Here is a 17,123-nt window from a genome sequence, read left to right on the forward strand (position 1 = left end):
ATGGGGTTTGCTGGAGAACTTGACCTTGCTTCGCTCCCCTCAAGGGGCAGCTGCTGGGAGACCAAGTGTCACCAGCTGGCAATCAGGGCCCCAAGCCTGGAGACTTCTGGACAGGCGGAGGCAAGCCGACCATGACGGCTTGGGTGCAGGGAGCAGGTGTCTGAGCCTTTGACGTAGACCTCCTGAGCCCCCACTGCACGGGGCAGGGGAGGGGCGGCGCGGGGAGGAAAGCGGGTTTCCGAGAGCTGCACATTTACCAGACATCACAGCCACCCCTCCGCTGAGCTGGGGGCTGCTCTGGGTTCGGGATCTGCAGCTCACAGAGCCCCTGCAACGCTGTCCCACCCCCAGCCTCCAGAAGAGGATGGAGGACTGCCAGACCGGCTCAGGCCTGGGGTGGGGTGAGGGGCTGCCGTGGGCTTCAGGGCCCCCACACCCTGTTGGAGCCCCCTAGGGGGACGGCAGACCGCCTCGCTCTCTGCTTGGTTCCTCTGGGTATTTGCTGGGTGACCCTGGGCAGACTCCTGGTTTCTCTGGGCCTCCAGTTTCCAGGTGGAAAATGGACCGTGCACCCATTGGGTCCTCCTGGCTCCAGCTGTTCACCTCTGTGCTCATGCAGACACTCACTCCACTCCGTTGGCCCCATAATTTCCAGAGCCCCCAGCATCCACTTTGGACCCTTGTTCAAGAAAGCCCCCAGCTCTGAGTAGCTAGGCTCTTCTCACACCTTCTAGAACACACAGCCAAGCCAATGAGGGGGACAGGTGCTCCCCCAAGATCTTTCTCCCAGCCCCAGTGAGGTCCATGGGAGTCCTCCTCTTTCTCACTCTCAGTACCCCCACTCTTTTGACTCTAGGGGATCTTCCCCTCCTTCCAAAGCCCCAGCCTCCTTCCTCCAGGAAGCTGCAGGAGGGTGCAGGGAGCTGTATAAGCCTGGGCCAACAGAAGGGTAAAAATGCTTGAAAAATTTAGATCTCAGGATCCCGGCCTTCTAAAGCCAAAACCTCATACAAAAGATATCATGGAGTGACAGCAGATCTGAGTTGGTGGCTCAGTGGGGCTTGGCACAGGGTACACTGGGATGAATGCCTGATCCCAAGAGCCACTAAGCCCACCTGCTTGCCCACAGTTCCCGAATGTCTCTGGGGAGACCCCACCTCCCCTGCTGGGCACTGCACCAAACTCTGGGTCCCCAGGGAAAATGCTTCTGAACTGCAGTTTCCACAAATGCAAGAGGACCAAAGGCTGCGTATCTGCTCTGCAGCACGCCTGTGCCTGTGGCTCCTTGGTGGGCAGGGCTCACTGTGCAGGGTGCTCACCCTTGCCTTTCCCGAGAGCAGGGCAGGGCAGAGCACTAGAAGATGGTCTCGCCCAAGGCTCTTCCCCCTGGGAGGACGGCCAGCCCGATGTGTCTCCATTGGTGGTGAGCTTGGGGGTGGGGGTGGGGTGGCGCTTCTGTGCTCCGGTGCCCCACAGGCCTCACCTCATCATTCCCAGGCATCTCATCTCATTTCCAGATAAGCGCAGAGTGATGACACCATAAGCCCAGAGCCCCACAGGTGGGGTCAAAGGCCTTCAGTCCCATAGAATGAGTTAGGGAAAATTTCTTCCTCTTTGATTTTTTTGAAATAGTTTCAGGAGTATTAGTATTAGTTCTTTGTATGTTTGGTAGAAGTTGACTGTGAATCCATCCAGTCCTAGACTTTTCTTTGTTGGGAGACTTTTTATTACTGATTCAATGTTGCTACTTGTTTTTGGGCTTTTCAGGTTTTCTGTTTCTTCCTGATTCAGTCTTGGTAGGTGGCATATTTCTAGGAATTTATCCATTCCCTCAAGGTTTCCCAGTATTACCCTGATACCAAAACCAGACAAAGACACAACGAAAAATAATAATAAAACTACAGGCCAGTGTTCCTGAAAAACATAGACACCAACATCCTTAACAAGATACTAGCAAATCAAATCCAACAACACATCAGAAAGATAACATACCATGATCACATGGGATTTATACCTGATATAAATGCAAGAATGGTTTGACATATGTAATGCATGTGCTACATCACATCAACAGAATGAAGGACAAAAACTGTGTGGTCATCTTAATAGACTCAGGAAAAGCATTTAATAAAATTCAACATCCCTGCATGCTAAAAACTCTCAACAAACTGCGCATACAAGGAACATACCTCAAAATAATAAAGGCCATCTACAACAAACCCATAGTTACATCACTCTGAATGGGGAAAAGTTGAAAGCTCTTCCACTAAGCACTGGAGGAAGACAAGGATGCCCACTCTCACCATTCCTCTTCAAGACAGTACTGGAAGTCCTAGCCAGAGCAATCAAGCAAGAGAACCCAATAAAAGGCATCCAGATTAGAAAATAGGACGTCAAATTGTCCCTCTTTGCTTATGATATGAACTTGTATGTAGAAAAATCTAAAGACTCCTCCAAAAAACACAGATTTGACACATGAATTTAGTGAAGTTGCAGGATACAAAATCAATGTACAAAAATCAGTAATGTTTCTATACACCAATGATGATTTAGTTGAGAAAGAAATTAAGAAGGCAATCCCATTTACAAAAGCTACCAAAACAAACAAACAAACAAACAAAAACAAAAAAACCCACCTAGGAATAGCTTTGACCAAGGAGGTGAAAGATCTCTGCAAGCAAAACCAAAAAACACTGATGAAAGAAATTGGAGATTACACAAATAAACAATATGGTCATTAAAATGACCGTGTTGCTCAAAGCAATCTATACATTCAATGCAATCCTCACCAAAATACTAATGTCATTCTTCACAGAATTAGGAAAAACAATCCTAAAATTCTTATGGAACCAAAAAAAGAGCTCAGATATCCAAAGCAATCCTGAGCAAAAAGAACAAAGCTATAGACGTCCCACTACTTGACTTTAAAATATATTACAGGGCCATAGTAACCAAAACAGCATGATACTGGTATAAAAATAGACACAGGGCAATGTAACAAAATGCAGAACCCAGAACTAAAGCCACATATTTATAGCCAACTGATCTTTGACAAACTCCACAGGAACTTACATTAGAATGCTTGGAAAATTGCATAGCCACATGCAGAAGAATGAAACTGGACCCCTATCTCTCACCATATACAAAAATCAACTTAAAATGGATTAAAGAATTGAATGTAAGTCCTGAAACTATACAAATACCAGAAGAGAAAATTCTTCTGGACATTGGTCTAAGCAAATAATTTGTGAGTAAAACTCAAAAGCACATGCAACAAAAACAAAAACAGACAAATGGGGCTTAATTAAACTAAAAAGCTTATTCACAGCAAAAGAAATAATCAACAGGGTGAAAAGACAACCTGTTGAATGGGAGAAAATATTTGCAAACTATTCAGCCAAAAGGGGCTAATATTCAGCATATGCAAGGAACTCAAACAACTTGACAGGAAAAAAATGATAATTCCACTAAAAAGTGGGCAAAGGACACGAATAGACATTTCTCAAAAGAAGACATACAAATGGCCAACAGGTTGATGAAAAAATGCTCAACATCACTAATCATCAGGGAAATGCAAATCAAAACCACAATGAGATATCATCTTACCCCAGTCAGAATGGCTATTAATAAAAAGACAAAAAATAACAGATGTTGGCGAGGATACAGGGAAAAGGGAGCTTGTACACTATTGGTGAGAATGTAAACTAGTGCAGTCACTGTGGAAAACAGTACAGAGATTTCTCAAAAAACTGAAAAGAGAATTGCCATTTGCTCCAACAATCCCACTACTGGGTATCTACCCAAAGGAAGAGAAATCAGTATTTCAAATAGGCACCTGCCCTCACACGTCCATTGTAGCACTGCTCACAATAGCAAAGATATGGAATCAACCTAAGTGTCTATCAGTAGAAGAACAGATAAAGAAAATGTGGTATATATACACAACAGATTACCATCTGGCCATAAAAAAGAATGAAATTATGTCATTTTTAGTAACACGGATGGAACTGGAGGTTATTATGTTAAGTGAAATAAGCCAGGCACAGAAAAACAAATATCTGTTGTTCTCACTTGCATGTGGGAGCTAAACAATTTGAACACATGGAGGTAGAGAGTAGAAAAATAGATAACAGAGACTGGGAAGGGGAGTGGGGAAGAAGGGAGAGGATGAAGAGAAGTGAGTTAAAGGTACAAACCTACAGTAAGATAGGAGGAATACATTCGATGTTTGATAGCAGAGTAGGATGACTAGACTAAGAAAATGTATTGTACTTGGGTGACGGATACCCTAAATACTCTGACTTGATGACTTTGCATTATATACATATAAAATATTTCTCACGTACCCCATAAATGTGTACAAATAAAACCAAAAGCAAAGCCCTCCAGCCAGAGCCCACTGGGACCCACCTGTAGCTACGCAGTTTGAGCTCATTACACGTTGCAGAGAGGGAGAGCACGCACTGCAGGGAAGCGCCAGGCATGCATCGGGGAGTTAGAAAGAACTCGTGCACACACAGGGCCAGAGCTGGGGGCTTGGGGGAGGATGTAAAGAAGCAGGAGGTCCCTCAAGTGTGGATGCTGTCAGAACTCAGGGTGGTTCTACGATCAGGCATCTCGACAAAGCTCATCTGCGGTGGGCAGAGCAGAATGGAGAACCCGTAAAGCAGCTGCCGCCACTCATTTTTGCCAACAAAGGGACGGGCTGGGATTTTGAGGGTGGCACAGTGACCTTGCTTTTGTCTGTGTTTGGACAAAGAGTGGCCTAGCCTTGGTCTCATTCTGTCACCGTCTCAGAGACACTTGTCTGAGGTTGGTTCCTGCGACATGGCTCCTGTCCAACAGGAGAATAACTTGGCCCAGATCAGGTTCCAGTGCTTCACGGGAGCAGAGGCCGCTTGGTTTTCTCTTCCTCACCGGTAAAGACTGAGGCTAGGCTTCAACCAGGTAGTGACAACTGTCACTACAGAGCACATCCTGTGCATGGCATCGTTCTAAGCATCTTAGGAACAGAGCTTCATTGAATCCTCATCACAGCTCCACGGGGACTGTGGGGTGTTATTGCCATCCCCTCTTTACTTACCAGCAGAGGCCAGAGGGGTTAAGTAACTTGCCCAGGTCACGCAGCTTCCAAGTGGCAAGCTGGGATTTGCACTCAGGCCCTCCGGCTCCACAGTCTCAGCCCACTGAGAGGATGAGAGACCTGGAGGAGTGGCAAGGACCTGGGGGTCCCTCCTCAGCACAGCCCAGGGTAGCTGCAGGTGGAGATGTGAGACTGTGTTTGGAGCACAGGTTAGAGGACCTGAAAGCCCAGGTGTGCTTGACCAAATAATAGCCCCAAAGATGTCCACGTCCTAATCCCCAGAAGCTGGGGACAGCCCCAAATATGTCCACATCCTAATCCCCAGAAGCTGGGGACAGCCCCAAAGATGTCCATGTCCTAATCCCCAGAAGCTGGGGACACGCTGCTTTGCTGCTTTACAGGGCTAAAGGGACTTTGCCAATGTGCCTAAGTTAAGGATCTTGTGACTGGCATATGATCCTGGACTATCTGAGTGGGCTCAGTGTAATCATAGCATCCTTATAAGAGGGAGGCAGGAGAGCGAGAGACACAAAAGGGGAAGGAGATCAGGCAACAGCGGTAGAGGTCAAGAGACAGACTAGACGATGCTATGCTGCTGGCTTTGAAGATGGGGGAAGGGGCCATGAACCAAGGAGTGCAGGTGGCCTCTAGCAGCTGCAATGGTAAGAAAAGGAATTCTATTCTAGGCCTCCAGAAGGAACGCAGCCCTGCCAATGCCTTGGTTTTAACCTGGTGAGAACCATTTTGAACTTCTGACCTCCAGATCTGTAAGATAATAAATTTGTGTTGTTTTAAAGCCACTAAATTTGTGGTAAGTTTTACAGCAGCACAAGGAAAGTTATACACCAGGTTTCAAATCCACGGGACTGAGGACCACTCGGGGCACCCCCTTCCTGCTGGATCTACCACTGCCCAAGGCTAAGTGAAAGGAAGGATTGGGAAGACCCTCCTACCCCACCACCCAACCAGGGCCACCAGGGTCATAGGATCGGGGCTGCAGGTCCAAGCTTCGGTGCCATCCAGAATGCAATATCAGCAATCACATGGGGGTTGGTGGAAGCCGACAGTCACAGAGTGCCTTGTGCTAGGTGCTGCTCACGCAGTCATCCATCCTCCACCCTGCCCTCTGGGGGCGGGAACTGGAATCGAGCCTGTTGTCAGAGGGCTTCCCTGGCGTGCCCAGAGTGGAACTGCTGGTGGCTGGACCTGGCCCCAGACTTGTCTCACTGGCTTGAGCCCATGCTTTTAACCACAGCTCCACATGGGCCCCTCAAGCTGGGTGTTTGCCTTTGTCTGGTGGGGTGGAGGGCTTACCTGCTTACTCCCCAGCTCAGCAAATGGTGACCGTCCCCCGCTCCCCTCTGTGCCTGGCTCTAGGCTGGGCCCTAGGCACAAGAACCTTGGGAGGTTGTGCAGGCAGGTGCTGAGAGGGAGGAAGAGTCCACCCCAAACCCAGGAATGGTGCCAGGAGAGGAATGGCTTCACTAGACACCAGGGTGGAGAGGTGACATCCTAGGCAGAAGGAAGAGCACATGCAGAGGGGCTGATCTGTACAATGGCACAGCCTCTGTGAGGAGCTGGGATGTGCCTGGAAGGACTGGGGCTCAGGTTTTAGGGAGGGAGAAGCTTGAAGCTGGACACAAAGCCAGGGCCAGTTGTCATCACAAACATATATGGCCAATGCTGGGCCCAAAGACTGGTAACGTTCCCTTCAGACCATCTGACTTACTCAGAAGCCCCATTTTGTGGAGCCCAGAGAGGTGACCAGGAAAAAAACCTGCTCTCTAGGGGAAGCAACTCCTCACTCTGCCCGGCGACATCCACAAACCAACCCACTTCCACAGAGCTTTCCCGTCCCGACCAGGGCCAGGAGAGATGAGCCTTCTCACTCCTTTGCTTATTTGTTTTTCACTGATAAATAAATACTGGATATATTTATCATGTATAACATATTGCTTTGATATATGTATACATTGTGGAATGGCTAAATCAAGCTAATCGACATATGCATTATCTCACATACTTATATTTTTGTAGTGAGAACACTTAACATCTACTTTCTAAGCAATCGTCAACGACACAATGTGTTGTTGTTAACGATAATCACCATGTTGTATAACAGATCTCTTGAACTTATTCCTACAGTCTAAATGAAATTTCGTGTTTTCTGATCCACGTCTTCTAAATGCCTCCACCACCAGCCTCTGGTAACCACCATTTTACCCTCTACTTCTGTGAGTCTGGCTCTTCTTGATTCCACATATAAGTGAGATCAGGCAGTATTTGCCTTTCTGTGCCTGGCTTATTTCACTTCACATGACATCCACCAGGTTCATCCATGTTGTTGACGATGACAGGATCCCTTTCTTTTTTGAGGCTGAATAATACTTCATGGTTTATATATACCACATTGTTTTTATTCATCCACTGATGGATACTTAGGTTGATTCTATAGCTGGGTTATTGTGAATAGTGCTGCAATGCACATGAGAAGCCAGATAACCTCTTTGACATCCTGATTGCATTATATATATATATATATACACACACACATATGCACACATACACAAAAGTGGGATTGCTGGATCCTGTGGTGCTATGGTTTGAATGTATTCCTTAAAGTTCACATGTTGGAGACTTAGTACCCAATGCAACAATGTTGACAGATAGGACCTTTAAGAGGTGATCAGGTTGCCAGGTGCAGTGGCTCATGCCTGTAATCCAAGCACTTTGGGAGGCCAAGGTGGGTGGATCACCTGAGGCCAGGAGTTCGAGACCAGCCTGAACAACATGGTGAAACCCCATCTCTGCTAAAATACAAAATTAGCTGGGCATGGTGGCGGGTGCCTGTAATCCCAGCTACTCATGAGGCTGAGGCATGAGAATTGCTTGAACCCAGGAGTCGGAGGTTGCAGTAAGCAGAGATCACGCCATTGCACTCCAGCCTGGGTGACAGATCGAGACTCTATCTCAAAAAAAAAAAAAAAAAAGAAAAGACGTGATCAGGTCATGAGAGCTCTATCCTTGTAAATGGATGAATGTGGTTATCTCAGGAGTGGGTTTGTTATGAAAGCGAGCTCTGCCCCTTCTTGTTCTCTCATTGGCCCTCTCTTGTGTTCTCTTGCTCTTCCACCTTCCACCTTCCACCATAGGATGGCCCAGCAAGAAGGCCCTTGCCAGATATGGGCCACCGACCTTTAACTTCCCAACATCCAGAACTGTAGGAAATAAATCTTTATTCTTCATCAATTACCCAGGCTCAGGTATTCTGTGATAGCAGCCCCAAACCGACTGAGATATGTGGTAATTCTGTCTGCAGTTTTTGAAGAGTCTCCATATGTTTTCCACAATGGCTGCACCAATCTACATTCCCACCAAGAGTGTGCAAGGGTTCTCTTTTTCCACATCCTCACCGAAACTTGTTATCTTTCATCTTTTTGATAATAGTCATTCTAGCAGATGTGAGGTAGTAGCTCATCATGGTTTTAATTTGTATTCCATTGATGATTAGTGGTTTAAGCATTTTTTCATATATCTGTTGGCCATTTGTATGTCTTCTTTTGAGAATTATCTATTCTGATCCTTTACCCATCTTTGAATCAGGGATCAGGGTATTTGTTTTCTGGCTGTTGAATTGTTTGAGTTCTTTATATATTTTGGGTATTAACCCTTATAAGTTAGAGGGCTTGCAGATATATTCTTCCATTCCATAGATTGTCTCTTCAATCTGCTGTTTCCTTTGCTGTGCAGAAGCTTTTTAATTTGATACCATCCTATTTGTCTATTTTTATATTTGTTCCTGTTGTTGTGGGGTCATAGCCAAAGAATCATTGCCCAGATCAATGTCATAGAGCTTTTCCCTTATGTTTTCTTCTAGTAGTTTTACAGCTTTGGGTCTTATGTGAAGGTCTTTAACCCATTTTGAGTTGATTTTTGTATATGGTGTGAGATGAGGGTCTAACTTCATTCTTCTGCATATGGATATCCAACTTTCCCAATGCCATTTTTTGAAGAAACTGTCATTTCCCCATGTGTGTTCATGGCATCTTTGTCCAAATTCAATTGACCATAAATGAGTGAATTTATTTCTGGGGTAAACATTCCCATTCTGAGGGTCACACCTGCAAAGGGGCCGCAGGGCAGACACATACTGGAGCCCTGGGATTCAGGCAGCCCTCTCTTCCCATGTAGGGTCATGGCTGGAGATATCCTGGGCTCCAGAAGACTGTAGAACTAATGGGTCAGCACAGGATGGGTGTGGGCAGTTCCTGGGCTGGTGGATCCATGGCAGGTGCTGAGGGGGAACTTCAGGGACCCTGGCACTCACCTGCCCACTGAGGTGGCCATGCCAAGGAGCTGGGTCAGCTGGGTTGGTAAGCTTTCTTGGTCCAAGGAGGACTTTGAGGCTTTCTTAACTATTTTGGGACGGGGAAACTGTGCTCATAGCAGATGGGGCTGGAGAGGTGGGTAGGGGTCAAGTGTTTCTGGGAACCAAAAAGGACTGTGACATATGCACATTTTCCCACCCAGGAGTTCACTCCAGATGCTGTTTGGGTATGAGTGTGTGTGTGTGTGTGTGGGGGGGCGGGTGTGTGTGTGTGTGTGTTGCAGGGGTAAGGATGGGTGAGGGGGCAGCAGAGAGTCCATACAGATGATTCTTCCCCGGTCCAGGTAGAGATGGAGTGACTGGATCCAGGAGACTAAAAGAAGCTGGCGGATCCATGGACTGCTGAGATAAGAGAAATGATCCACTCGAAGTGGATGCTGGGGCCTTAGGGGAGTAACGCAGGCCAGCGGCTGGTTCCTGGCTTGGTCCCTAAGTGCACTCTGGAGCTATTGGTGAGAGGAGGAAGCAGCAGCAGGGACAGGTGTGGGGAGCTGACAATTAACTCATGGCCCTCCTTGTTCAGCAGGTAAGTGTGAGAAGGCATCAAGGCCAGGAGCCCCTCCTCTGGGTTTGCCTCTGCAAACCTAGTCCAGTCCCTTGCGATTAGGCCCCCTAGTGCAGAGATGGTGGCAGTGGCCAAGCAGCCTGGACTTGGGCTGGGGGGCAGAGTGGAAAAAATGGGGTGAGTGTCCCCGTTCATTGTCATATCACATCACTGTTAAAGAGTTGTTTGCTCAAATAAACTCTCTAACAGTGGGGGTCCATAAAGCACCACTGCACATGGCTTTGACCCTGGAGCAACGTGCAGGAGGCAGTGTGGACACCAAGTCCTGCTCACAGGCTCAGCCCTGAAGGCAAGAGGCTCAGCCCTGGACACCCGCTGTGTGCTTCCAGCACTACGGCCTTTGGAGACTTGTTTGGCACCCATCAAAAACCACAAGAAAATTGCCAGTGGTAAAACATCACATAAACATTGCTTCTTGCAAAATACTGGAAATAACAATCCCGGCATTACCAAGCAGTGAAACAAGGCCTATGTATGGTGCAGAGCCCAGGGCTTACCGCATGGCATGTCCTGCCAGCCTTGAGCTCCTGCCCTCTGTGGCCAGATTCCTCAATGGCCACTTGGAGCAAGGAAGGGAAACAGAGACCAGGGAACCCAGGGGACAGGAATCTCTTTCCCTTTCTGCCAGTAGGAAGTGTTTATGGCCCAGAACTGACCTGAGCCTGGCGAGCTCACGAGCTACTGTGGCCAGCAGGCCTTTGCCTTTGGGGTGGAAACCATGCGTGGAATCTGCTGGGTGATCAGGACCAGGTTCAAGGATGGGCCCTTGGCCTTGGTGAGCAGAGGCCCAGAGGCCTGGGCCTGGCAGGGCCTGGCAGGACACAGAGCCCGCTCCATCTCAGGCATTCTTGGAGCTTTACGCTGGAGAGTGCTCTCACATGCTGTCAGGGGAGTCCAGGGGAGTCCAGTGTAGGCATTTCTCTATCTGTTTAGCTCAGGTGCAAATGGCACCCATTCAGAGGTGAAGGTTCTTGCCCAGGGCCAGAGAGGAAATGGGGGGCTCCTATCCTGTGTTCTTATGGGGGGCTCCTATCCTGTGCCCATCAGCCCCTCGCTGCACTTTGTGCACTTTAGTGGGCATGACTGGGAGATTCTGGGAAGCCGCATGTGGCAGGAATTCTCTGCCATGAAACAGAACCAAGTGCTAAGTGGTCCTTGCAGAGAAATTAGATGACATGGATAAGGAAAATTAGAAGCACATTGAAGAATTAAATCGTTTTGAAACCTGCCCCTCCCTGTCTGCTTCTTCTTCCCAGCACTCAGCAATATTCTTGGTTAATGTGAAGTTACAGCCACATTTATTTTCTTAACTGACAAGTAATAATTGTATATATTTATGGGGTATGATATGTTAAATTAAAACGGAGACTAGGCCTGAAGAATTCCTGAGCAAACAAAACCACTTAGGTCTCGTAAGTGACCTGAACCTTGCTTGATTTGCAACCATAAGCAAAACTTAAGCTATTTCTTGAAAACAGCTGTATTGAAGAACAACAGAGTGGCTCACCCCTGTAATCCCAGCACTTAGGGAGGCCAAGGTGGGTGGATAACCTGAGGTTGGGAGTTCAAGATCAGCCCGGCCAACATGGTGAATCCCTGTCTCTACTAAAAATACAAAAATTAGCCAGATGTGGTGGTGGGGATCTGTAATCCCTGCTACTCAGGAGGCCGAGGCAAGAGAATCGCTTGAACCCAGGGGGGTGGAGGTTGCAGTGAGCCGAGATCATGCCTCTGCACTCCAGCCCGTGTGACAGAGTGAGATTCCATCCCAAAAAAAACAAAAATAAAAAACAAAAAACAAAATTTAAGCTCAGCCAACTGGAAGTAGCCAATAAACTAATAATTATATAACTAAGGAGTTTCCAACTGGATAAAACAAATATGGCAACAGTTTAACTGTAACCAATCAAATACTTGCTTAACTTCTGTGTCCATCCTTTAAAAGCCCCCCTTTTGCAGTTCCTCGGTGGAGCTCCTAAACCACTCTTGGTTTGGAGCTGCCTGATTCATGAATTGTTGTTTGTTCAAATAAACTCTTTAAAATTTTATTGTGCCTCAGTTTACCATTTTAAAAGTTTGGTGTTCAGAGTGGGAGCTAAAGGAGACCCCTGACAACTCCCAGGAGCAATGAATAACCAGACACAGGCACCTACTGGACCCGCTGTGGCGATCGCAGGGTAAGCCTCTCTTGGATGTTGAGCTTTGCAACTTGTATCCTGAGCTGTTTGACTTCCTTTGAACAACTTTTATTCTGGAGGTCAAACTGGGTCTGATAGGGACTGGACTAGGTCCAGGGTAGTGCTCTGTTTCTGGGATAGGCCTGGAATCCAAGTTGGAATCTGGAGGTCAAACTAAGTGTTCAACAAAAACTGGATTGGATCCAGTTGAAAGCCTCAGGTAAGTAAAGTTTTAGAAAAACAAAGTATTATGGGTTCTTCAGAATCTGAGAGGCCCAGGACTCCTCCATTTAGAACTCCAGCTAATTTTGTGTTTGAAACTATGAAACTATCTAGGGACCCAGCATCTGTGCCTTTCTAGAGAAATGGATGCAACTCAGGAAGATAATTGAAACTTAGAGTGATCATATTGGGGAAACTTTTATTCTAGATGCAATTATTTGTCTATGGGTACATTTTTAAAAAGTGATCCCAAATGCCTCAGAAACAATGAGATACTTTTTTTTTTTTTTTTTTTTTTTTTTTGAGATGGAGTTTTGCTCTTGTTGCCCAGGCTGTAGTGCAATGGTGTGATCTCGGCTCACTGCAAACTCTGCCTCCCGGGTTCAAGCAATTCTCCTGCCTCAGCCTCGCGAGTAGCTTGGATTACAGGCATGAGCCACCACACCCAGCTAATTTTGTATTTTTAGTAGAGACGGGGTTTCTCCATATTGGTCAGGCTGGTCTGAAACTCCTGACCTCAGGTGATCCGCCCGCCTCGGCTTCCCAAAGTGCTGGGATTACAGGTGTGAGCCACCGTGCCTGGCCGAGATACATTTTTGATTGGTATACAGAGGTTTCCAAAAGACAGAATGACTCAAAAAATAATCTCTCTAAAGGAATCTCTACAGCACACTAATAAAAAATTATTCTGAATCTACTAACCTCTTTAATAGTCTTTAGTCTTGCTTCTTCCATCTGAATCTCCTCAACACTAACTTCCTTAAAAAATTAGATCCTTAAATGAACCAGGTGTACCTGCAGCAACTAAATTTAATTCTTGGTCTTGCACACAACTCTGAGCTATTATAAAAGCAACCACCTAAGGCTAAAACAGATAAAGACTCACTGGAAATAGACTGGATATCTCCTCCGTTACTCACCTATAATTCAGTCTACAGTCTTATTAAGACTGACTCCTGATAAGAGAGGAATATGCCCCAAAATTCCTTATGAGAGAAAACTTCACGTCCTTTTCCTCTGCCTTTGAGATGTCTAAATCTTTGAAATGCAGACTTCAGGGAAATGACTCATCAGAAGGAAAGCATAAAGAGAAACTTTTTAGAAATAAATGGTAAATGAAAAATCTTAAAAGTCCTTTTCACAAATATTAATAAAAGGCTTTAGCCATCTGAGCAGGTAACTTTAACTGCCAGAGACACAATTTGGATCCAACTAGTGAGTTTTATATTATTATACCTGAAATGTGGCTAAAATGACAGAACAGACTCCATGAATCTCTGTTTGCATCTGCCTGTATCTTTATGTATGGCTATATATATACATATATACAAAACATATGCATATATATATGAAAATCAGTAGTATTTTTATTTTTTAAAGATTAAAGTCATTAGGAACTTGAAAACCATTGGGGTTAATTCCTTTCTCTTCTGAGAAAATACTTATTTTATTCATGCACTTATTTTTTCTTTAAACAAATTAGATCTCTTTCAATATTATTTCTAACAATACCATCCAGATATATCATTTCTAATAATAACATCCACATATGTAGAATAATATTACATATAAATTATTTGTATGTCTGGCCATATACATATAGACAAACATACATATAAATAATTTATATGTATATATACATATAAATGTATATAGGCATATATGTAATTTATATGTATGTATACACATATATAGCCATACATATATGTATATAATTTTATGTAATATTATTCTGCATATAATGATATTATATATGGATGTTATTATTAGAAATGATATATCTGGATGGTATTCCTAGAAATAATATTGAAAGAAGTCTGTTTAGTTTGTCTAAAGGAAAAGTAAATTCATGTATAAAATAAGTATTTTCTCAGAAGAGAAAGGAACTAACCCCACTGATTTTCAAGTTTCTAATGACTTTAATCTTTAATAAATAAAAGTATTTGTGATTTAGTTAAAAAAGTATATTCCATCTAGCTTTACTAGTTGAATAAGCTTATGTCATCTTTGTTACAAAATTTGTCAACAAGAAAAATAACATGAGATGACAGCTACTTTTATTTAGTGTTATAATATGTCTGTCTAAAAACAATTCCCAACATGTTCTTGATAACTTGAAACCTTAAAACTATACTAAGTTAAATTAAGTGGTAGGTATTCATTAAATATCTAGACCATTTCCAAATAATACAAACTGCTAAAATATTAATTCCTGAACATAAGTTTAAGCTTACATATTTTTTGCTTCTTATTAGGAGGAATTAGAGGTAGCTGGGTTTACTGGCAGGCATGTCCAGTGCTATGAAGAAACATACGCTATTTAAAAATTATGAAATTGTGCACTGTCTGATTTTCACTGGATATAAAGTTTAGTAAGTGTTAAGAATCTTAATTAATATATGTAATTAAAACTACTATAAATAATAAGGATGAAGAAAACAAGTGTATATGAAAAATATACACACAAAATGGATACTTTAATAATATGTTAAAAATACCTTAATAAGGAAAAGTATACAAGGTATGTGTTTTCATTAGGGGAAAAATAATAATTTTGTCTTAAAGCAAGGTGACTGACTGTTCCAGAAGGAAAAGGAAGAAAATGAGTGAGACAAAAACTAAATGATATAGAAAGTTGTAGATCTGTGAAAAGGGAGTTTTATTAAGATTAGATAAATTTTATTTCTAAGGGTTAAAAAATAAGCTAAGTAAATACTAATACAAAGCTAGAATTGGGTTCTCTCTGTGCTAAAAGGATGAAGTTTTCTTGCAATATTGGTCTGTTGTTGATTATAAAATGTTTTTTCTTTACCCTTTAAGTAATTGGCCCAGAAAACAAACGTCTTGTGTTTTATCAAATAATTTCTTATGCCACATGTAGTCTTTTATTAGGTCTTAGATTGTTTCTGAAAAGTGAGTGTTTTTAAGACTGAAAGAGCTAAGTGTTTTGTTTTGTTTTTTTTTTTACAACTATGTAGTCTTCTGCATTTGCCTTCAAAATCGTTTGTCATTTTGGTATTGTTTCACAGTGACCTATGATCCTATTTAATCAAATGTTTGAAACTTTCTGGCATTTTTGATAGCTTCCTAAAATCAAATTCTGAATTAAGTCTTTTTGACCTTGAATTAGCTTTGGGAGTTTCCAGAAGGGTCCCTAGAATATCTTAAAAGAATTTTTCGGCTAAGCATGGTGACTCACACTTGTAGTCCCAGCACTTTGGGAGGCTGAAGTGGGCAGATCGCCTTAGCCCAGGAGTTCAAGACTAGCCTGGGCAACATGAAGAAAACCAGTCACTACAAAAAATACTAAAATTAGGCGGGCGTGGTGGCATGTGCCTGTAGTCCTAACTGAGATGGGAGAATTGCTTGAGCTTGGAAGGTCAAGGCTATAGTGGGCAGTGACCGCACCAGCGCACTCCAACCTGGGTGACAGAGTGAAATCCTGTCTCAAAAAAAAAAAAAAAAGAATTTTTCTCCTTTATAAAAATAAATATTAAACTAATTAGGCTTATTTGGTGTTAAACTGTAAGAGAGGCATTGCTAAGTAATAAGCATTGCTAAACCTTCTTAAATTTATATTTTAATTTATATCAATTTGTTGATATGAGTATTACAGAAATTGTATGAAATTGCTAAAAATCTGATATGTCCTAATATAGTGTTATCTATTATAATTGTGATTATTATCATAATATATTAGATGTCACCAAAATAACCAAATTTTCTTATCAGTTGCATGATAGGAAATTTCAAGAGAGTCATGAAAAAGACTGACAAGTACAGGTTTCTGATAATGTTAAGATCATACTGTTGGACTGGGTGAGAATTTCCGGAACTGTAATGAAAAACTGATGGATTCATAAAGCTGCTAACCCAATATCAAACAGAACGAAAATTAATTACATGGGATCAAGTTAACTGAAGATAATTATAATCTCTATGACTGTTTGTTGGAAACATTGCTTGTTCTTCAATGCCTTGTATTTTAGATTTAATAAACTCCTTTTCTCTTTTCTCTTAAGCTGTCTATAAGTTACAGCGGTGATAAAATATACTTTTGTAAACAAAAATGGAGCATTTATTTTTTTCTCCATACCTGATTCCTCCAGAATTTGGGGAACTCATATTAAATATTTTTATTTTCATGGCAATATGGGTGTCTGCTTAGGTTCAATAAGAATCTGCTCTCCTTGAGGCTGGGCACAGTGGCTCACACCTCTAATCCCAGCACTCTGGGAGGCCGAGGCAGGTGGATCACCTGAGGCCAGGAGTTCAAGACCAGCCTGGCCAACATGGTACAACCCTGTCTTTACTAGAAATACAAAAATTAGCCAGGGGTGGTGGCGCATGCCTGTAATCCCAGCTACTCAGGAGGGTGAGGCACTAGAAGCGCTTGAACCCAGGAGGCGGAGGCCACAGTGAGCCGAGATTGCACCATTGCACTCCAGCCTGGGTGACAGGGTGAGACTCCATCTCGGAGTGGGGCAGAGGGGAGAATCTGTACTTCTCGTAACAGGCCATAATTGGGAAAGTCTTTGGCTTGGCTTCTTAGCTTAGAGAGGTTTGTAAAGGTCTAATATGACATTTCTCCTCACCAGATAGTTTTAAAAAAACTAAAGTTGACTGATAGAAAATCAATAAAGTTCCTTGAATATGTAAAGGAAAATGAAATTCTCAGTCCCCCGACCC

Source organism: Pan paniscus, chromosome 15 (assembly GCF_029289425.2).
Source record: "Pan paniscus chromosome 15, NHGRI_mPanPan1-v2.0_pri, whole genome shotgun sequence".
NCBI lineage: Eukaryota > Metazoa > Chordata > Mammalia > Primates > Hominidae > Pan > Pan paniscus.